The 24,172-nt window shown below is 49.3% G+C and overlaps 1 protein-coding gene across 2 annotated transcripts in view; it reads right to left on the bottom strand.

Annotated features, from left to right (window-relative positions):
- BTBD9 (BTB domain containing 9) overlaps nt 1-24,172 on the bottom strand; it is a 980,923-nt gene that overhangs the window by 369,884 nt on the left and 586,867 nt on the right. The window lies entirely within an intron of this gene.

Below are 24,172 nucleotides of genomic sequence, written 5' to 3'. Positions count from 1 at the left end.
TTCATTGCATTTCAGCTGAGCATTGGCCAGCCACTGAAAAACGGAGGACAAACAGTGTTGGGCCGCCACTACTGAATCATCCTCCTTGCTCCAGGAGAACAAAAGCTGGGTGTGGTCAGCATATGCCATCACTTTAGCCCCTAATGACTCCGCAAGATAAACCAGCGGAGTCACATAGATGTTAAAAAGCAAGGGGCTAAGTGATGACCCCTGTGGTAAGCTGCATCAGCTCAGAGGCACACGGAGGGAGCCAGACCCGCTGTGACCGACCTTCCAAGAAGGACCTGATCCACAACTAGGCTGAGCCAGAGATACCTATCTCTGACAAACGATCAAGGAGCAAGGAGTGGGGTACAGTGTTGAATGCCGCCGAGAGATCTAGCATAACCAATGCTGCTCTCCCGCCGCCATCCGAACACTCCCAAATCGCCTCTGTCACCTCTAACAGAGCTGACTTCGTGCTATACAAAGCACGGAAGCCAGATTGTGCCGGATGGAGCAAGCCAAATGTCTCAACCTAGTTGGGTAAGTGGCCACTTTTTTGCATACCCTGGCCAAACTTGGTAGGAGCGAAATAGGGCAGTAGTTCTCAGGAAGCAGAGGATTAAGAGACAGCTTTTTAAGGAGAGGAAGAATAAGCGCCTGCTTCCATAACATTGGAACATGCACCTCTCGAAGTGACTGGTTAACCATTAAATTCACTTCTGCATTAATGGTATCAGCCACATCCGACAGAAGCCTGGCAGCACACGGGTCATTGGGTGTACCCGACTTTAGTGCCTTGAGGATCCTGAGAGAACTAGGCAGGTTGACCGCTCTAAAAGTGGGAAACATGGAGGCAGAAGCTGCCATCGGCCCGCCAGCAGCCCCCCTATAAGCTTCCTAGAAGAAGTTGAAAAAGTCTCTTGGATACTAGTTATTTTGTCCTTGAAATATTTGGCCAAAGTATTACACCAAGTTTCCGAAATCGGAGCCCCCGCCACCTGAGCACTAGGGGCTAAGAAGTTCTGCACAATGGCAAAGATTTCTCTTGAATTGTTATTGACCCGGTCAATGCAAGCAGAATAATACTGGCCTTTGGCCATTCCAATAGCCGTATAGTAGAGTTTCTGTTTGGCTTGTAGGGCATGTTTATCCGTAGAACCATAGCCCCTAGAGCGCCAGACTCTCTCCAACGATTTGCACGCATGTTTCAAAGTCTTAAGCTCAGGCGTGAACCAAGGCTTGGAGGGGGACTCTCTCCTCAGCCTAGGCTGAAACGGAGCCGACAGAGTGGTGACCAAGCTTGTAATCCAGTCAGCAAACTGTGTCAGATTTTCCTCCAGGTCCCCCAGAAGGGAGGGCCGGGAGGCCGCCAGAGAGCTACTAAGCTGCACGGGGTCCAATTTCCTAGTAGAAGGGTGGCAGTGACAGTTAGCTGGTCAGGCAAGATGCTTAATATCCCATGAAAAGAATATGGGAAAGTGATTCGACCAAGCGACCGGACTCGGCCTCACCACAAGAGGAAAATTAGAGCAAATAGTATCCAAGGTGGGACCTCCTTGATGGGTAGGATACTTGACCCATTGGGAAAGATTGGCCAAGTGTAGAGAATCCAGGAAAGCTGCAGAGTTGGTTATATCAGTATGGTCAAGGTGGAGATTAAAATCCCTGAGAAGCACATAATTTGAAAAGCGCAGTGCACGCTCTGCCAACACATCCCCACAAGTGTCCAAGAAAATACTGGCTGAACCAGGTGGCTGATAAATCAGGGATCCCCCAGGGTAAAATGGGCAGAAAGTTTAAGGCTAAAATCCAGGGCCTCACATTCACCCCAGTGGGTGAGTGGTTCGCTATGAAGAGTCCAACAATACCTATACAAGATAGCCAAGCTGCCACCTCAACCAACTGTGCGATCCACCCTATGTACTTTGAAGCCCTCAGGTGTAGCCAAGGCCACGATGGGATTTGAGAAGGCAAAAATGGTTTTCAGCTGTTGTGAACCTATATTATGCTTTGTGAACCGTGCACAAGGTTTTGAAAAAAATGTGCTTCCTAATAGGGAGCCAGTGCAAAGTATGAATCCCCTCCTTTGCTGAATGCCCTTCTGGGATATTAAGGACCAGCCTAGCAGCTGTGTTTTGTATGACCTGAAGTCTGTTCAGGGAGGCCGGGCTAGTATTCAAATACAAGGCATTACAGTAGTCAAGCCGGGTGGTAACCAGTGCAATGACTGAGGGCGGGTGGAGTGCTGATGGAATATACAGGGGATATACAGGGGATCACCTTTCTGAGAGTCTTCAGAATGTAGGAGCAAGTACCGACAGTGCGACTGACCCGAGCCTCAAATGTCAGGCCTGCGTCGAAAATAACCCCCAAGTTTTTGACGGTCTTAGCGGGAACAGGAAGGGGACCACAAGCTCCCGCCCACCAGACATTTGACCAAATTGAAGTCTGGGGAACAAAAGCTAGGAACTCAGTTTTTTCTGCATTGATCTTAAGGGAGTTATTTTGCATCCATCTATACTAATATAATAAAGAGAGAGCCCAATCCTTTGAGGCGGGTAATCTCAGGAACCACAGCACCAATCAAAACACCCAATAAAGCATTGGAAAGGACAGTTGCAGCAGATAGACATAGGCTATACAGCTGCCCACCATATACATTAGAGACGTTAAAGAACCTTACCGGCAAAGTAGTTCCTTATGGGAGGGGCGCGGCATGACGACAAAAAAAAAGCGTTCCTTAAACGTGTGCGTTGTGCTGGGGGCGTGTGCTGGGGGCGTGAACAAGGCCAATGGGCACGGCAATTGCGCTGCACCAAGGGGTGTGGCCAATGGGCGCGACAAACGGCAATAATCGCACGGCACATTCCCCCCAAAAAAACATGCCTTGAGGGCGTGTGGAAAACAAACGTGTGCATTGGGCCGGGGGCGTGGCCAAGGCCAATGGGTGCGGCAATTGCGCGGGAGCAAGGGGCGTGGCCAATGGGCACGGCGATTGCCGGGGCTTAGGCGGAGGCAGACGCAACTGATCGAGCCTGCGGGGACAATAACTGCACAGTATCCTGTGTGCTGTCAGCCAGTCAACTCTCTGCATAAAGGACCGTGCCTGCGGGGATACTAACTGCAGCGTCTCCTGCGCGCTGTCACACACTCAACTCTCTGCATAAACGAATTGACACCAGGCGCAAAACATCAACCAGGGCTGGAGCCTGGCTCAGGCGGCGGATGACGCGACTAAGCGCGCCTGCTGGGACACTGACTTTTGAACTGACTGCACTTTCCCACACGCGCAGCGTCTCCATCGCGCGCTGTCACCCACTCAACTCTCTGCATCAAAGACTTTACACCACAAGCACAACATCAAACAAAACTAGAGCCGGGCCTCAAGCGGGGGATGACGCGATTCAGCGTGCCTGCGGGGACACAAAATTTACAACTGAATGCACTTTCACACACGCTTACCTACGGAAGTGGAGTACATACACACTAGAGACATCTGCTAATACTTCTTACTCCGAGGTACACACAGTATCTGCACACACATGCCTAACTATTGTGACACTTCATGCTAAAAATGTTGTCTACCGTAAGATTTTAAAATAAATTTCCCTTGCCTATTACACACATTGCACACATTCTATTTCATACCCGGACAACGTCGGGATGGGCTGCTAGTCTGATAATACTGGCCATGCACTGGTTACATTTCCCGGCGACCAACTGCAAATCATGAGAGATGGAAACAATGACCTGCGTGTCGTCAGCGTAGGAGATCACCTGAAACCCAAAGGATTTGGTCAGCGGGGCCAAGTACACATTAAAGAGGGTGGGGCTCAGAGATAAGCCCTGGGGAATGCTAAAAGCCTTAGATCTGACCCCCCCCCCGACAACTAACAACATTAGTTCTGTAAGGAAAGAGTGGAGGACCTGCAGGGCATTACCCGAGATTCCCACCTCTTTTAGACATTGAAACATTCAAGTGGGAGAGACGGTGTCAAAAGCAGCAAACAGATCGAGCATGATAAGCACTACCGACCCACCCTGATCGACCTGCATGTGGATGTAGTCAGTGGCAGCAATAAGGGAGGATTCAGTGCTGTAATTGGCACAGAATCCGTTTTGTGACACAAGAGCTTGTTACAGTCCAAGTAATTCATCAACTCACTGTTGATGAAGTTCTCTAGGATTTTAGCGGGGGCCGGAACAAGGGAGATAGGGTGAATATTTTTCAGTTCAGAGGGGTCAGCATTGGGTTTCTTGAGCAGGGGTGTAACGAATGCCTCTTTCCTAGCATCCAGGTAGCAGCCGAAAAAGAGGATGATGATAAACAGTTTGCAAAGAAATTCAGCAATCGGATTGGAAACCATCTTGAAAGTGAGGGGCGTGCAAGGGTCAGAGCGGGAACCGGACTTAAGGTCCATAAGAAAACCCAAAGTTTGTTCCAAAGTTTTGAGAATTTTGAATTATGTAGATGCGCGGAGCATATTATATTTACATATTTCTTTAAGTAACAAAGCCAAAAAAGATTTGTCCACTTCTTTTAACAACAAGCATTGGCATAACCAATAGGTCTCGCTTTTGGGACCTTATAAGTATTTAGTTATGCAGCACAATACCTTTGGTGCAACAACATTAACTGTTGCATGGTTAAACACTTATAAGGCCCCAAAGGCGAGACGTATTGTCTATGCCAATGCTCTTTTTTTTTAAAGGACAAGCAGTGCTATCAGGCTCCCGCTGCCACTTAGAGGTAGAGAGAGGTGTGGAGAGAGAGAGAGAGAGAGGTGTGGAGAGAGAGAGAGAGAGAGGTGTGGAGAGAGAGAGAGAGAGAGGTGTGGAGAGAGAGAGAGAGAGAGGTGTGGAGAGAGAGAGAGAGAGAGGTGTGGAGAGAGAGAGAGAGAGAGGTGTGGAGAGAGAGAGAGAGAGAGGTGTGGAGAGAGAGAGAGAGAGAGGTGTGGAGAGAGAGAGAGAGAGAGGTGTGGAGAGAGAGAGAGAGAGAGAGAGAGAGAGAGAGAGAGAGAGAGAGAGAGAGGTGTGAGAGAGAGAGAGAGAGAGAGAGAGAGAGAGAGAGAGAGAGAGAGAGAGAGAGAGAGAGAGAGAGAGAGAGAGAGAGAGAGAGAGAGAGAGAGAGAGAGGTGTGTAGACAGAGAGAGAGAGGTGTGTAGAGAGAGGTGTGTAGAGAGAGAGAGGTAGAGAGAGAGCGGTCGGTAGACAAGGGTAGACATGGACTGCAGGAGAATTAATTTCCTTGGGTGTTGGGAGCCAGTGAGGATTGGCTAGTTTTGGCCAACTATTCTTACATTTAAAGAACCCCCTAACTAACCTTAATGTGCCGATATGTTATAGCTGAAGGCAATTCTTTGAAAACACTCTTCACGATACCAGAAATATACTAAATCCACAGTGAAGCTTGTGCCGCTTCCATATACATACTAATCCTAAATGACCCCTATAACAGCTCCATAAATTAATAATTGATTAACCTCTTCGCCGCTAATGACAAGGGTAACTCGTCATGAACTTTCCATTCATTTCAATGGAAAATTAATGTAAAATGACATCAGTGCCTTAGCAGTAAAGGGGTTAAAGCAATTTCTGGCATCAGCTTGGCTTTCCTATTAAATTGTTGGCCTGTCTACAGCAGCTCTAAACAGGCGTATCGTGTTAGAAAGTTAAACAATTCAAACACGCCCTGCCCAATGACTCATTATGATTGGTCCGATAAAGCAGGCATTCCCAGCCAATGGCGTAAAACCCCCGCTGTCAACCTGAAGACAGCTTCTGACAGAAACACACCAAGGCGGAGGCCGAAGAATGGTGAAAATGGAAAAGGGGCAGAGTGAGGTATGCATGAACGTGACGGAAACCCTAAACTGCTATTAGCCAAGCCACCATATACTCCGTTCGCCATGACGTCACGAGCAACAACTAGACGTGGCATAGAGGCGAATGAACAGTGCGTGTGTGGTGTGTGCGCACGCGCGGTCGACCCTCAGACGAGCTTGGAGTGATGAGACAGGTTGCTGCGCGCGCACTCCTACCTGGGGTTTGGAATCGCCCTGGTAACTGGCATTGCGCTGCTTCTGACGGGCCTCGCGCACAGGCTCGCGGTGGTTAGAAGGCGCTTTCTGGCCTGCTGGCTCGAGCAAGAGGCTGGATGGCATCTGTGACACCAGGGAAATGGGAGGTGGTGAAAAAAAACAAGAAACCTGGAGCGGGCGGAGGCAAGAAGAGCTACGACAGCGGGCCGAGGAAGGCTATGGGGGAGGCCAATCTGCCGCGGATACTAGTCCCTGCACGTGAGTGTCAGGAGGAGCGACCTTTAACCCTTGCCCCCTCATGCGTTCATAATGGGAGTAACAAAGTGATCTCCTTAATGAGGAGGAGCGGGACGCACTCTGTGGTGGGAGAGAGGTGGCGCAAGGCTTAATGAAGTAGACAATGAGGAGCTTAGAGGGAAAAATTGGTCATTGGCAAGGCTTAATGAGCCATGACAGAAACCCACATGGCGGTTGCAAGCGTGACCGCAAGCCTGAGGCCAGCAAAAGCGCCTCTGGTAGCACTTTGAAAACCCCCTTAGTAAATGTCTTGCAAAGCTACACATGCGCTGGCTCAAGCGAGACCTAAAAAGGTACCCTTGATGTGATGTCTAAGGTAATTTTTGTTCAGGAGTGCTCCGCTCTCCATCACATTCGTCACACAGACTGGACAATACACTTCACAACTGTTGAAGTAATTGAACATTACTCAAGCTAGACCCGTTTGTAGCCAAACTCTAAATGGGTAATGTGTACAACTGTGATACACACAAGCTGTTTGTGAACGTGGTTGCAATCAGTTGGTTCAGAGAACTGATAAATAGGGGCACACTGTGCAATGTGATGTGTGGCTGTTGGCAGCCTTAATGAACACCGAGACCATTTACCATCCTTTCGGCATGAAAAACCTAGAATCCACAGACTGCAGGGACTACAAGATGGTGAACATGGACGAGCCTTTAACATCTTTGGATCACACCCTGTACCAGGACCTCCTCTCTCGTTGGACCAGCAGGCCTGAGTCCGCTCATTTCTGACCACAAATCAGGATCAGGATACAACTTTGGCAGGATCCATTATTATTATTAATATTTATGAGTCTTGTAGAGTGCACGGCTACCCCCAACGGGGTTGTCCCGGCGCTGTGGAAGGCAACGGCAAAACCAGGAGTTAGTTGCTGGAAAACAGCCATGTCTTGAGTTTACCTCTGAACTGAGATTCCAGCTCAATCAGTCGAATGCTCAATGGGAGGGAGTTCCACAGATTTGATGACACCACCGCAAAGGCTCTGCCTCCTTTCCTGGAACGGAGGAAGCGGGGGGGGTCGCAGAAGGCGGAGGTGATTGAACCTAAGTGCACGTGACGAGTGTGCTAACTTCAGCCTATTTCTTAAGTATACAGGGCTATTCACGTTCAAAGCCCTGAAAGTAAGGACCAGGGCCTTAAATTGGATGCAGGCGGATATCGGAAGCCAGTGAAGATTTTTTAAGTGGGGAGAGATAGAGTGGCGGTAGGGCACTTTAAAAATCAGCCTGGCTGCAGCATTCTGCACAATCTGCAGCCAGTGTAGTAGGTAGGCTGGGACGCACACATAAAAGGTGTTAGAGTAGTACAGGTGGGAGGTAATGAGGGCATGAACGATCGTTTTTAGAGAGTCCATTGGTAGGTATGGTGCGATTTTTTTTTATCATACGTAACTTGCCAAAAAAGACAGAGGAGACATTTCTAAAACCGCCGCCACCGCCGAGAGTCTTACTTACCTTAAGACACGCACGCACAGAAGCCGGCAGACTTCACCGCCACTACCGCCGACACCGCCAAGAGTCAAGGGACATCGGACTCCGCGCCGCCGCTCCGGGAGACTTCAAATCCCGGCAGGCATCGCGGCGGCGCGTCTGAGTGACGCGGTAGCGCCCTGTGAGCGCCAAACAGAAGCTCAAAAGGAGGAGAACCCCGGCAGAGCGGGGGAGACATTTCTAAAACCGCCGCCACCGCCGAGAGTCTTACTTACCTTAAGACACGCACGCACAGAAGCCGGCAGACTTCACCGCCACTACCGCCGACACCGCCAAGAGTCAAGGGACATCGGACTCCGCGCCGCTGCTCCGGGAGACTTCAAATCCCGGCAGGCATCGCGGCGGCGCGTCTGAGTGACACGGTAGCGCCCTGTGAGCGCCAAACAGAAGCTCAAAAGGGGGAGAACCCCCGCGTCGCGGGACGCGAGCGGGACGCCCGGGGCGAAGCCCGGGCAAAGGGCGGGCCCTCTACGGCCCTCATCGGCAGGAGGAGGCAGGGGCAGGGCCAGAAACTCTGCTCGAGGCTCACGAGGCTTCCTACTGACCAAGTAAGACCGTTTTGTTGGTAATACATAGCCCCCTGTGTGTTTTCAGGAGTTCAGGCTCCTTGTTATACTCATTACTATGTTTAAAAAGGGATCTGCACCACCAGCTAACACTATGAAGAACTATTTGGTGCAAACAGTGGAAAAAATTAATCTACAGAGGAGAGAATCCTTGGGACTGAGTCAGTCACCTGACTTACACTGCTTGTCCCCTTCTCTAACCCCTTCACCTGAGGATTCAGTGTCCTTGCAGACCATTTTTAACATTTATGTGGCCCCTCTGGCGAAGGTCGCGGAGGCATTTGGAGCCCGGGTCATTTCATACGCTGACGACACCCAGCTCCTGTTCACCTGCAGGAAGGGTGAGGTTTTTAATGGCGACAGAATCAGAGACTGCCTGAGTGCTGTCTTTGCATGGTTTCAGCACCAGAACCTGAAATGTAACTCGGATAAGTCCGAGTTGCTCTTTTTTGGTTGCGCTGAGGACCCTGGCTGGAAATCATGGTGGCCTTCCGACATGTTCCCCCCTGAGAAACCATCTGCCCAAGTAAAAAATCTGGGTGTGGTATTCGACGACAGTCTTTCTTTTCGTCCCCACATCACGGGCCTGGCGGGGAAATGTTTTGGTATATTGAAGATGGTGAGGAAATTTCTCCCACTGCTTTCCCTTCAATATCGCAAGAACATCGTGCAAGCACTAGTGGGTTCGCGTTTAGATTACGCTAACGCACTTTTCGCTGGTCTGCCTAAATATCTGGTATCCAGATTGCAAGTTGTCCAAAACTCGGCGGCCAGAGCCATCTTTGGCCTCCCACGGAGAGCCAGTGCCTCTCTACTGCGCGGCAGGCTGCATTGGCTGCCTATCCCCAGCAGAATAAGTTTCAAGGTCCTAACGTTGGCGTTTAAAGCCCTCCACTGCATTGGCCCAGCTTACCTCAGGAAGCGGATTGTTCGCTACGTTCCCCGGAGGAGTTTGAGATCTGCCGATCTGGCCAAAGTGGAGATACCAGTGATCAAACGCGTGCGGATGGGAGGCCGGTCTTTCCAGTTTATGGCGGCTAGGCTGTGGAATGAGCTCCCTCCATCACTCCGCAAGGCTAATAATCTTCTGGCCTTTAGAAAGGAGCTCAAGACGCTCCTATTCTCCACCTAACCAGTGGGCCTACAGTGTTTCTGCCGCTGGGGTTTTTCTTGGTTGTGTTCAGGACTCTCTGTCAAAGCGCCGGGACACCCGCTCTGGGTAGCCGTGCGCTCAAGAAATACAGTTCTAACATAACATAACATAACTTTCTCTGATGCTTGTTTCAACTGTCCCACCACGCAGGAATCCGGCTCCATAAATGGCAATGTACTATCTGGATCTGGTCCTGAGGTTCTTATAGTGGACCTTGGAAATAAATCTGACAGTGATGAGGATCAGGAAATTCGTGCTACCCCTACAGATGAAGATACTTCAATCATTGAACAACCTTCTCGGTTGGATTCTGGGAAAACTAAAAACCCGCCTAGGCGGGGGGGACTAAGATCTGGGACCAGGAGGAAGAGGGTAAACACCCCAAAAGCTACCCATAAGGAAGCCGGAGGGGGAAGTGTTAAGTCTAATGTCAGCCTTGATGAGGACTTGTTTGACAGAATTGCTGAGTTAATAGATATGAAAATTAAATCCATTGTTAAACCATTGCTTTCTAAAATCGACAAATTACAATCTGAAGTTAAAAAACTGGGAGGGCAGATGAACAAACTAACTGAGGGTGTTGATAATGTCATGACGTTAGCGTCAAACCTGGGTAATAACAGTAGAGAAGTTGATGATCAAGAGGGGGAGAACATAGTTGACGCCTTAAATAATCCACCACCCCAGCTTCCTGATCAAAAAATTAGTGGTTCTAATACTAATAGAGGGGACGGTCCTTTAACGGTTGAGATACCCCCTGCACATGCTCAGCCAACCGACCCTCTTCAATTTATAGTTGAAGCTTCTCCTGTTGTTCTAGTACTGGCTAATGTACCACCTTTAGAAGCCGGTACTGAAGAATCCCCTTCCTCCCTGTCTAATAAAGCCTTACAGTGGCTTACAACTAATATGAGATTAGCCCCAGGGGGGGGGACAACAGCTGGCTCAAGAGATTAAAACCGCTAAAAGGGTTTCATGGCTGGGTAATCGCCCCAAAAAATTTAAGGGGGATTGCGTGGCAGTAAGCTTTTCACACACAGGCGTGTTACCTAATATTCTCATTAACTTACTTCCACCACAACGCAGGCAGGGTTCTGTTGTACCATTAACCTTGAAATTCTTTTATGGTGAGCAACAGAACGTTACATACCCTAAAACACCAGCCTTTGGATGGGATTCTAATTCTGATTTAAACCATAGATGGGGTCGTGAACATCATCGCAATATTGTAAATCAATCAGTACCCCAAGCTTTTCAGAATCCTTTTGCTCAACCCCTCTTACTGTCTAATCGTTTTGCACCCTTATCCTTTTTGGATCATAATGACTGACTTCAGCCAGAACATTCTGGACAGACTGGGAATAATGTGCCTGTTCTTAGCATGCTTACTTGGAACATTGCAGGTATCAAGACTAAAGCAGATAATGCAATATGGCTAAATTTTATATCTAAGTATGACATTATCGCTTTACAGGAAACCTGGGAAACAAACAATTGTTTTTCTCTTGATGGCTACAGTTACTTTTGTATTCCTGCTGTGGCTAGCACAGCAGGAAGAGCGAAGGGAGGCCTGTTAAGCCTCTTTAAACTTGACATCAAAGGTAGCCTTAAGAAATGTGACTCAGGATCTGAGCATTGTCTTATTGTTGAATTGTCTCGTGCGGAATCTCCCAACATTTTGTTTATTAATTTTTATAATTCCAACGCTGCTGACTGTACGTCATATAGTCTAGGGAGATTGGATGATTTTCTGTCAGTCTATAGCGAAGATGTTAATGCATTCGAAATCATCTTCCTAGGGGATTTTAATATACACCCTAGCTCACTTTTGTGTGTTTGCGATGACACAGAATCCCCTCCTAATTGTGCAATGGTCCATCTTGAGCATAACAAACAGGGGGGTTGTCTAGAAAACTTCCTCGCAAGATGGAACCTATACGAATCCAGTTGTGGGGAGGGGGGGGGTCAGGGCCCCTACTTTTAAGGGCTCAGACAATGGCTCTATTATTGATTATATTTTTATTTCTGCATGTTTTTTATTCAAAGTTTTAACGTATAGAACTGTGGTATCCGCCTTTAGTGACCATAATCCAGTTTCCATGGATCTAGTAGCGAGTGAACTTTTAGGGCGAAACCACAGTCCTTGCCACAAAGATAGATCACTTAAAGCTAAGGACCAGGGACGTAGACTGAAATGGGATAGTATAATCCCAGAACCCTTTGTTCAAGAAGTTCTATTAGAGGCAGAGGAAGAGGTCGGAGTGTGTTTATCTAGTGAAGCTAATGATGGGGAAGTGATCCTTGCATTTAGCAGCATATGTAGCAAGATAAACGGCAGGCTCTCTGTGATCAGTAAACCCAAGTTGAAACCTCTTAAAAGATGGTTTGATCACAGATGCTCAAAAGCACATTCTGCATTGCTCAATGCTCTTAAAACTGATCCAAAAGATTGTGACCTCATCAGTACAAGTAGAGCTTTATATAAAAAGGCCATTGCAGAAAGGAAAAAACAGCTTAAAGATGAAGCCTGGGCACAACTCACAGATCCAGCCATAATAAAAAATAGTGGAGATTTCTGGAGGATTGTAAACCAACCCCTTCTTACAGGGGAGGATAACTCCCCCCTAGAAACTAATATCCCTGATGAGGGTTGGATTAAACACTTCAGAGACATCTACTCAGACCATTATCATGCAGAGAACGGGGCACAGGAAGCGACTACTATTCCATCAGGTAATTATTTGCACTTTGAAGTTGAGGAAGTTTTAGCTGCTATTGATTGTACCTTGACTAAAAAGGCACCGGGACCAGATGGTGTTCCTGCTGATGCCTTTAAATGCTTCCCTAACTTCTGGTCAAGACTGCTTTGCAGGGTCTTCAAACCGTGACAATATCCCTAAGTCATGGAAAACATCAATAATTATTCCTGTTTTTAAAAAAGGAAATAGGCAGGACCCTGCATGCTATAGGCCAATTTCACTGATCGACTCCTCAGTTAAGATTCTAGGGAGAGTCATATTAGTGAAATTGAATGAATGGGCCACAGAGAACAACATCTTGAGTAATGTGCAATATGGGTTTAGACCCAAGAGAAGTACCCTGGATCAGTGTCTCAATCTCCACCTGCTGATCTAGAAATATACCAGGGCTAAGGATGGGTCCATGTACCTTGGGTTCATGGACCTTTCTTCTGCGTTTGATATGGTCAACAGAACTAAGCTCTGGGGAAAATTACTTGACATGGGCCTGGATAGATCCATAGTCAATTTATTGGCTGACCTCCATTCTGGCCTTACTGCCAAAATTAGAGTATCTACTAATGGAAGGTGTACAGATGTTTTTGCATCTGAAAGGGGAGTCAGACAGGGTTGCATACTGGCACCACTGTTGTTCACGTTATATGTGAACGCCCTGGAGCCTGCCCTCAGGGGCGTTACAAGCGACATCCCACGTGCAGGGGAACAGGGTATACCAGTTCTCCTTTACGCGGACGATGCGGTTCTTCTTGCTCGAACTGGGGTGGGGCTTCAACGACTCCTGGATGCCTTTGAATCCTTTATGGGTTCCCTTGACCTGAAAATAAATGCTAAAAAATCTCAGGTTATGCTCATGGGCCTGGCCTCAAGGAAATCTTTCCATAAAACCTTTTTCTGTGGGCAGGAAAAGCTTGTACGAGTCTCCTCTTTTCCCTACCTGGGGATCACCTTTGATGAGAAAGGTAGCTGGGGTCCCCATGTAAAAAGCAGAGCAGCCATGCTAGCCAGAACATCCGCTGCCCTCCATGGGTTCTCTAAAAAAACTGGGGGGTAGGCCAATTGCAGCTGTCAGGTAAATATACAAAGCTAAATGCATTTCAGTTGCATCATATGGTGGCTCATTGTGGGGTCATAGGGGAGTCGATCCCATACAGACAATGGAAAATAAATTTTTTAGATCTGTTTTGGGCGTCCCACAGTCAACCCCGTCCTATACCGTTCATATGGAACTAGGGGAAGGCTACATCTCAGATTTGATTAAAATTGCACCCTTAATCGCCTGGCTTAGGATGTGGCTTAATACAGAAATTCCTCTAAATCATACCATAATGAGGGACTGTTTGACCTTAGATAATGTACATAGGATTAGGTGGTTGATGTATATCAAGGATAGTTTTTCGAGGTTGGGGAGGCCTGAACTATACTCTGTCATTGATTCTATAACATCCAAAGACATTGTTTACACCAAGGTGGCTATGAAGGAGCTCCTATCCCTGGAGAGGGAAGAAACCGAGCTGAAGAAACCCTGTGTCAGGGCCAGTTTATTGTTGGCTATACCTAATGGTCCTGACAGTTACCTCAATGTGGTGACTCATCCCTACCACAGGTTTATTTTAACTCGTTTTCGATTTAATTTGATACATTTTAACTTGGGTTTTTACCCCGTTTGGAGTACCCCTGAAAAGGCACCGCCCTGTTCTTGCGATCATTTCTCTGAGCAAAGTACTATGCATTTTATAATGTTCTGTAGTTATTACAATGAAGCTCGGAAGTTGTTTCTTGTACCTATACTCAAGGAAGCAGGATTTATTCTAGTCAGACCTGCTCTTATTTATTTGCAAATGTTACAAACTCCCAGGATTATGTTTCATGTGGCTAGTTTCCTGGTGAGAGCTATAAGAAGCAGGAACAACAGACTTAAAAATGTGCCTACCTCCTTATGTAGTACAGACCTGCACACTAATTAGTCTGGCTGCTGGTGATCATCGGTCAAGAATCTTAGAATACATTGTAACAGGGCTAGTAGTCACCCTTTCCTAATCCCAGATGGGGACACACTTAGGAATTTTTTAAACCTTTTCTGCACTTTAGCACCTTGCACTTTAGCACTTTGCACTTTGTATCAATTTTTTAGTTACGAAATGTAACATGGTGTATGATGGTTTTTTAACATGTTAACCCTAAAATGTTTTTTAACTGTTTCTATTTATTGTACTTGTTGTTTGTGACTTTATGTATATATTTGCCATTGTCTTTGTATGATATTAAGTTATCGCAATAAAGTATTTTGACTGACTGACAGAGGTCACTTTGTGGATTTGGATCGTATAAGCCAACTCATTATCAATTTGGACGCCAAGGTTATGCGCCACTTGCACCGGAGAAGGAGGGGGATTCAGCTTGTGAGGCCACCACATCGTCGATGGTAAAGGGGAATTTTGGTTAAAAAATAAAACCCCCGTTTTGTCAGTGTTTAATTTCAAGGTGTTCAGTGCCATCCAAGAGACGATGTCGGAGAGGCAGGTTTTAAAGTTCAGGAGAGTATTGTCAGAGTGGTCTCTGAAGGTGAAAATAAGCTGAGTATCGTCAGCATATGAGACCACTCTGACTCCGTGAGCCTCTATTACATCTGCTAAGGGAGACAAATAAACATTGAAAAAGAGGGGGCTGAGTGCCGTCCCCTGGGGAACGCCGCAACTAAGGGTTTTTTTGTCTTTGGAGAAGACGGGGCGGCACCACAACTGTTGAGTTCTGTCAGTCAGGAAAGATTTAATTCAGGCCAGGGGGAAGTCTCGTATCCCTATCTCGTGAAGCCGGTCTAATAGTATGGAATGGGAGACGGTGTAGAAAGCCGCGGACAGATCGAGGAGCACCAGCATGCCTACCTCGCCACTGTCCACGCTCTCACTGATCGTCTCAGTGACTTCGAGAAGGGCAGTCTCAGTACTATAACCGGATCTGAAGCCAGACGGAGTCATGAAGGGGATTTTTTGTCTCCAGGAATTCCGCCAGTTGTTCTTGTACAACTTTTTGTAGTACTTTAGCAGGTTTGGGGAGGAGTGATATAGGGCGATAGTTGCTAAATACTGAAGGGTCAGGCTCAGGTTTTTTCAGGATAGGGTGGAATTCCATATGGAAAGAAGTGGATGAATGATGCCCGGGGCATTATGAACATGAGAAGGACTATCATTTGCGCCCCCGAACCTTCAACCACACGAGGTGAAACACAGCTTGGCTGATTTTCATTGTGTACTTCACAAGCAGAAAGCGTCAATGAAAAAGAAAAACTAAGACATAAGCAACTGGCGAGCAGATTCTGTATACTTGTATTGTTTTTTGTACCTGTACGAATTTTATGTTTGTGGATACACTATTAAAAGTATTTTGATGTCTATATATCTACTATTGCATTTACAACAAAAATAATACCAAAAGGTAATAAGGAACTCCTTCACATCAAACTGTCATGGATTTATGAGGGATCAGCACTCTGTAAACCCAGTCCCACATGTCCTCATCACAAGGGAATGCTGTTTCTCGGACACAGAATGTTAGGCGAGTTTTCTTTTAAGCTTGTGTACACTCAAAGGCTTTGTTGCCACCGGTGCCTATGTCGCTTCTGATAGTCATTCTGTGTCTATGTTGCAGGATGTGACAGCTGATTGGCTCTAGCCTTCATCACACCAGGTCAGTGGAGGGTGGGGCCTCATAGCTCCATAGGTTCTATACGCTACAGCTGTATGGTCAGAGGTGTTGTTTCCAGTGGTACAGCGGATGCAGTGCACTGAAGCACAGCGGGGGGTGGGACCCAGCTTGTCATATGCAGCGAATGCAGTGGCACTGAAGCACAGCAGAGGGATGGGAACCAGCTTGCCATATGTAGCGGGTGCAGTGGCACTAAAGCACAGCCGAGGGATGGGAACCAGCTTGCCATATGCAGCGGATGCAGTGGCACTAAAGCACAGCAGAGGGATGGGAACCAGCTACCCATATGCAGCGGGTGCAGTGGCACTGAAGCACATCGGGGGATGGGAACCAGCTTGCCATATGCAGCGGATGCAGTGGCACTGAGGCACAGCGGGGGATGGGATCCTTCTTCCATATGCAGCAGGTGCAGTGGCACTGAAACACAGCAGGTGGATGGGACCCAGCTTGCCATATGCAGCGGGTTCAGTGGCACTGAAGCACAGCAGGGGATGGGAAACAGTAAGCCATATGCAGCGGGTGCAGTGGTACTGAGGTACAGTGGGGGGTGGGATCCACCTTCCATATGCAGCAGGTGCAGTGGAACTGAAACACAGCAGGGGGATGGGACCCAGCTTGCCATATGCAGCTGGTGCAGTTGCACTGTAGCACAGCGGGGGGATGGGAACCAGCCTGCCTTATGCAGCGGATGCAGTGGCACTGAAGCACAGCGGGGGGATGGGACCCAGCTTGCCATATGCAGTGGGTGCAGTGGTACTGAAGCACAGCGGGGGATGGGACCCAGCTTGCTATATGCAACAGGTCCAGTGGTACCGAAGCACAGCGGGGGATGGGTATCACCTTCCATATGCAGCAGGTGCAGTGCCACTGAAGCACAGCAGGGATGGGACCCAGCTTGCCATATGCAGCAGGTGCAGAGGCACTGAAGCACACCGGGGTATGGGACCCAGCTTTCCATATGCAGCGGGTGCAGTGGCACTGAAGCACAGCAGCGGGATGGGAACCAGCTTGCCATATGCAGCGGGTGCAGCGGCACTGAAGCACAGCAGGGGGATAGGACCAAGCTTGCCATATGCAGCGGGTGCAGTGGCACAGAGGCACAGCAGGGGGATGGGACCCAGCGTGCCATATGCAGCTGGTGCAGTGGTACTGAAGCACAGCAGGGGGATGGGACCCAGCCTGCCATATGGAGCGGGTGCAATGGCACTGAAGCACAGCGGGGGATGGGACCCAGCTTGCCATATGCAGCGGGTGCAGTGGCACTGAAGCACAGCGGGGGATGGGACCCAGCTTAGCGGGTGCAGCAGTACTGAAGCACAGCAGGGGGATGGGAACCAGCTTGCCATATGCAGCGGGTACAGCGGCACTGAGGCACAGCAGGGGGATGGGACCCAGCGTGCCATATGCAGCTGGTGCAGTGGTACTGAAGCACAGCAGGGGGATGGGACCCAGCCTGCCATATACAGCGGGTGCAGTGGCACTGAAGCACAGCGGGGGATGGGACCCAGCTTGCCATATGCAGCGGATGCAGTGGCACTAAAGCACAGCAGAGGGATGGGAACCAGCTAGCCATATGCAGCGGGTGCAGTGGCACTGAAGCACAGCAGCGGGATGGGAACCAGCTTGCCATATGCAGCGGGTGCAGCGGCACTGAAGCACAGCAGGGGGATAGGACCAAGCTTGCCATATGCAGCGGGTGCAGTGGCACAGAGGCACAGCAGGGGGATGGGACCCAGCGTGCCATATGCAGCTGGTGCAGTGGTACTGAAGCACAGCAGGGGGATGGGACCCAGCCTGCCATATGGAGCGGGTGCAGTGGCACTGAAGCACAGCGGGGGATGGGACCCAGCTTGCCATATGCAGCGGGTGCAGTGGCACTGAAGCACAGCGGGGGATGGGACCCAGCTTGCCATATGCAGCTGGTGCAGTGGTACTGAAGCACAGCAGGGATGGGACCCAGCTTGCCATATGCAGCAGGTGCAGAGGCACTGAAGCACACCGGGGTATGGGACCCAGCTTTCCATATGCAGCGGGTGCAGTGGCACTGAAGAACAGCAAGATATGGGAACCAGCTTGCCATATGCAGCGCGTGCAGTGGCACTGAAGAACACCGGGGGATGGGACCCAGCTTGCCACATGCAGCGGGTGCAGTGGCACTGAAGCACAGCAGCGGGATGGGAACCAGCTTGCCATATGCAGCGGGTGCAGCGGCACTGAAGCACAGCAGGGGGATAGGACCAAGCTTGCCATATGCAGCGGGTGCAGTGGCACAGAGGCACAGCAGGGGGATGGGACCCAGCGTGCCATATGCAGCTGGTGCAGTGGTACTGAAGCACAGCAGGGGGATGGGACCCAGCCTGCCATATGGAGCGGGTGCAGTGGCACTGAAGCACAGCGGGGGATGGGACCCAGCTTGCCATATGCAGCGGGTGCAGTGGCACTGAAGCACAGCGGGGGATGGGACCCAGCTTAGCGGGTGCAGCAGTACTGAAGCACAGCAGGGGGATGGGAACCAGCTTGCCATATGCAGCGGGTACAGCGGCACTGAGGCACAGCAGGGGGATGGGACCCAGCGTGCCATATGCAGCTGGTGCAGTGGTACTGAAGCACAGCAGGGGGATGGGACCCAGCCTGCCATATGCAGCGGGTGCAGTGGCACTGAAGCACAGCGGGGGATGGGACCCAGCTTGCCATATGCAGCGGATGCAGTGGCACTAAAGCACAGCAGAGGGATGGGAACCAGCTAGCCATATGCAGCGGGTGCAGTGGCACTGAAGCACAGCAGCGGGATGGGAACCAGCTTGCCATATGCAGCGGGTGCAGCGGCACTGAAGCACAGCAGGGGGATAGGACCAAGCTTGCCATATGCAGCGGGTGCAGTGGCACAGAGGCACAGCAGGGGGATGGGACCCAGCGTGCCATATGCAGCTGGTGCAGTGGTACTGAAGCACAGCAGGGGGATGGGACCCAGCCTGCCATATGGAGCGGGTGCAGTGGCACTGAAGCACAGCGGGGGATGGGACCCAGCTTGCCATATGCAGCGGGTGCAGTGGCACTGAAGCACAGCGGGGGATGGGACCCAGCTTAGCGGGTGCAGCAGTACTGAAGCACAGCAGGGGGATGGGAACCAGCTTGCCATATGCAGCGGGTACAGCGGCACTGAGGCACAGCAGGGGGATGGGACCCAGCGTGCCATATGCAGCTGGTGCAGTGGTACTGAAGCACAGCAGGGGGATGGGACCCAGCCTGCCATATGCAGCGGGTGCAGTGGCACTGAAGCACAGCGGGGGATAGGACCCAGCTTGCCATATGCAGCTGGTGCAGTGGTACTGAAGTACAGCAGGGGGATGGGACCCAGCGTGCCATATGCAGCGGGTGCAGTGGCACTTAAGCACAGCGAGGGATGGGACCCAGCTTGCCGTAAACTGGCTGTAGGTCTTTAGAGGACGCCTGCTCACAGTCCTTTAAACACCGAGCCTGCCTGGTACCTAGGGAGTACAGCAAAAAGGACTGGGGAAGAGAGGTAAAGGAAAGAAGATAAGGTCGAGCAGGGAAGAGGAAAGCAATAGGGCAGAAATAAGGATGTCAGAGAGGAAGGAGAGAAGTTTGTTAGAGAGATAGAGGAGGGGAAGAGAGAAACTTAGGAAGGGGATAGGGAAGAGAGTCAAAGGAAGAAAGGAGATGACTGGAGAGAGGAGGCAGAAGAGAAGGCAAGAGTAGTAAAATAAGCACTTTTGGGATCTGTAAGCAGAGTGGAAGTCATTTCATGCAGCTGGTGCAGTGAGGTCAGTATTAAGGGGTATGAGGGCCCCCCATTTACGGATCTATTTGAATATGGACCAGGGGTGAGAGTGCTTAAGGGGTCCCTTTGTTCGTGCTTTCTTTAAGGGCCGTGACATTCAGGTTCCACCCCTGGTTGTGTCAGGTGTCTCCAATATATCTGGAAGAAGTGAAAGGGACACGGAGGCCTCAGGCATAGGGTACCGTCGAGGATCTTTGCACTTACACAAGAGGTCTGGGTCATTTTGAGAGACATGCCCGTCTCAGGGCCTGTGGAATAATAACCCACACAGGTGTATTCGGCCAGAAAGCAAGGCCCCATTCTCTCCTAAACACGGCCCACGCTCACAAAGAAGCACACGGTTCAAAAGCACATATTTCAAAGAGCTGTCTGGTATGATGCTGAGCTCAGGAGCAGCTCCATCTAAACAAGGGAGCTGCCAATGAGAGCCCCAAGAGGAGGCAGCCTTGCCCAGTCTCCCCAGGTGATCTGGAGCCAGATGGAGGCTCATGAATATTACAGAGGGCAGACCCACGACATACTGGCCATCTCTGACCTGCATGAATGCTGCTCGTCCCATCAGACCAAGCATACAGTTCATCAATTATCAATAAGCATCTTCAGTGTACACACACATGAACATGGTCTTATCGAGCCATGTGCAGAGAATAGACACCCCAGAGGAGGATCCCGGTGCAAGGTTCCAAGTCACGTGGAGAGCATCCTCCATTAGTCAATGAAACTGGCAATTACGTGTCAGACTCTCCTGATCCAAGTCGACCTCGCCTAGGGTACACTGTATGTGACTTCTATTATATTATCCACTAAACCCTGGAATAGATATTCTAATTATATGTATACGGGCAATTTCCCCATGGTGAGTTGTTCCGTTACAGTTCCCTTCTCAAACATATTATGCAAGGGGAGTCTACTTAATATACCTCATTTTCCTGGAAACAATAGTTTTACCTGTAAGAGGCCCCATAATAGCAATGACGGACACATGATGTAGATGTCCGTAGCACATACTACCAATGCATGCTCAATTGGTCTGGAGCATGGAATGGCACTGACCGGTAGGACAAAAAGGTGGGGGGGGGAGGTTTGGGAGAAAGGATCAGTTATGATCCAGAAAGGCTGAGATTACCACTCAAGGAGGATGAGTAGAAGGTCCAGCCGCAGTCGCAGCCCTGAGAATAATGGACAACAAAAAGGAGGCTGGGCTGTTCCTAAAAGAAGAAAGGGACGGTCACTAAGGTGTAAGGGGTAAGTGCTCGTTGGAGAGCTAACCCTGGGTATCCATTGTGTGGGATATAATGGCCTCACACACCCTTGCGAGTGTCATGCTTTATCATAGGCAGTGCTCCTCGTTGGGTAGGCGGTGCAACACCCAACGGGCACACCTCAAAGAGGGGCTCTTTATCAGAGATCTTTTTATCCAACTGCCTTTGGGTGAAGTGTGGGTGAGGGGCCAGAACAAAGTAGGCAGTGTGGGTGAGGATAAAATGAGGCATAAGGTACCGGAAAACAATTTTATTCTGGTGGTCCTCTGCCGTAATTAAAATAAGATTTAGTGTGTACTCGCTGGAACTTAAGTTTCCAAGAACGGGACAGTACTAAGGAGTGAAAGGTGAGGTCAACATGTTTCTCGCTTAAAGTTCATTGACATGCGATTCTTCAGGACCTAGTATAAATGAAAACTACTATCTACAGAAACATGACCTATAGGAAGTGTCAGTTTACAAAAAGCACACAAGTTGTACTACCTGTTTAACACCTGCTCTTGCCTAAATTGGGAGACAAAAGAGACCGTTACCACAGGAGAGTGACAAAATGCAGTCCCTGTAGTGACCGTGAGTACACAGTGATAATGTGACATACTAGTGAAGAGTGTTACTAGTATGTGGCTAAAAACCAAAGTGACAAATCCAAAGTTGGATATCTTAAAAACAATAAAACCAATTGTATGCAGCCGCATTCATATCTAGTAAGGTAACTAAATGAGTAGAAGCAATTACTCACCTAGTAGTTAAAGTTAATAGGTGTCAACAGTACCCGGCAGGTCTGACATCAGGGGAGAAACCATAGTAAATCAGGCTGAGGAGAGGTATAAAGATATTAGAGCGCCTCAAGGTTGCGCCAGAATCTGGGATACAAGTATGGCATTCTTAGTGAGTAACAAGCGGCCAACTAGGTTACCGGTCATGGGGATAACGGGACTGGTCTATGTAGAAGCCTATATTTTTATTGTTATAATTCAGTTCTAAATGATCGATTAAATTATTCACCACCGTGTATGTTAGTAATAGTATCAGTCTGTATACTCTCAACCAAGTTCCCGCTGTCTTAAACGTAGTTACAGAATGTAAAGGCTAAAGAAGATGTACATAGTCTGCATTTGATTGTATCTGAATCGACATTGTGCCCGTTGTAATCTATATAATGCCCGGTGGATTCACAACAATACATGGAGTCTATCTAGCATCAGAGACAGCCGGATGAATAGGAAAAAATGGGTCGATTCGGTGCCCATTGCTGTATGAGTGCTGTGCGGTGAAGACAGAACAGAACTGGAGGTCTGTCTAACTGTAATACCAACTCGATCGAGCCCAGAGAGTGTGCAAGTGACCTGGGGCAGACTGAAATAGTCATTCAGAGTCAGTGTCCAGCCCGCATTACATTAAGCATAAGGGTCCGATTGAGTCCCCGGGAGCCCCGTGGCTAAAAGAAACAGTCTTAAAAGCCTGCATTACATAAAGCGTCAGGGTCCGATAGAAACCCCGTGAGTCTCGTGGCTGTGAGAGACAATCTCAACAGTAACATACCCAGACGTTTCACTTACTTGATATTGCCTGTGTCAGTGTATCTCACGCCTACCCATCGCTGCCGGGTCCGGATATTGAGGAACCGAAGCGGCGTCTGTTCTAAAATAGCGGAAAAGGGCGTAGCTGGGCTCATTACCTGGAAACGCCTGTTGATGGTAGGTCATGTGACTACCAATGCAGATGGGGCGGCCATGACTAAGTGGAGTACGTTTTACCGGAAGATGCTTGGGAACTGGTGTCAGAGCGCGAGAGGATCACCCATACTTCATTACACAAGCTAGTTCATGATGTTAAAAAGCCTCTTATTGTCTAGGGCATTACAAAAAATGTGTATGCCTCGTACTTGCAAAAATAACGTTATAACTTAACATTGAATGTATACAACCAGTGTTGTATGGTCAATAGATATAACATATAGTGACAGCCCAGATCCTAACACACCAGTGGTGGGTGGCGTTTTCGAGTAGGAAGGGTCTGGGAAGAAGGGGTGGGTACTATTGTGTTCACATATTGAAAGTTGACGCCCTGGGTAAGGCAAAAGCCATAGTTTTCAAAGTTAGAAGTACTTTGCTCCTGAGGCGGAAGCCGGGAGATAACGCTCGTGACTACTACTTTTAAAAACTGAAAAATTGTATTTTAACTGTGTTCACTCACCCTGCTTCTTTGTATTCGGGCACTTCACCCCAGAATTCTTTGTGTTTGCTACCCCCGCGCAGCGGATCTTAGCGCTGCTGCGGGATAGAAAAACTTTCGCCGCCATTGCCCACGAGACCACAGGTCACGCCCACTTTCGGGAGGCCACGCCCCCCCTCACCCCATAAAAATGTGCATTCCTCGTGCGCGCAGCGGGCGCGCCAATGGTAAGCCCGTCTGCGCCCGTCCGCGACCGGCCGGGACCAGAGGCCACGCACCCTCCCCCTGCTCTAACTTATACCTCAGCTCAGTTACTTTCATTTGATAAAACCCAGTCCATCACCCCCCTCCCTGCTTCAGCGCACCATCTCCCTGGGCATCTCTGTCCCTTCACCCCTCTCGTCCAGTTCCACGCTGCTCACTCCCCGGTCACACACTCCTCCCTCTCCTGCCCCTTTCCCCCCCTCTCGCCCCCCACTAAGGCCTCTGCTAAACACCAGATCGGCCGGTAAGCACCAGCTCGAGCTCTTCAACTTACTAGACACCGAGGCCCCTGATTTTCTGTTTCTTACAGAAACTTGGTTCTCGGCCGATTTCCTTCCTGACCTTCTGTCCACTCTCCCCGACTCTTACTACGCCCTTCGGGCAGACCGCCCAGCCGGTAAAGCCGGTGGGGGGTGGCGATGATAACTCGCTCCATTTTTCAGTTCCAGCTTCTTCCCCACCCTCCCCTACTTGGTGTTGATTTTTTAGTTGTCTGCTCAGTTAATCTTTTGGCCCCCCTCACAATAGTCCTTATGTACCGACCCCCACAGAACATGCCTTCTTTTGTAGCTGCTTTACAGGAACTCTTGGCTACGCTTGTGGTCAACAACTCATCTGTGCTCCTATTGGGAGACTTTAACTATTAGCCGAACGACCCCAGGGAAGACCA

Source organism: Lissotriton vulgaris, chromosome 6 (genome assembly GCF_964263255.1).
Source record: "Lissotriton vulgaris chromosome 6, aLisVul1.2, whole genome shotgun sequence".
NCBI classification, from domain to species: domain Eukaryota; kingdom Metazoa; phylum Chordata; class Amphibia; order Caudata; family Salamandridae; genus Lissotriton; species Lissotriton vulgaris.
Note: the sequence above shows the minus strand (reverse complement) of the source record. Positions and strands in the feature narration are given on the sequence as shown.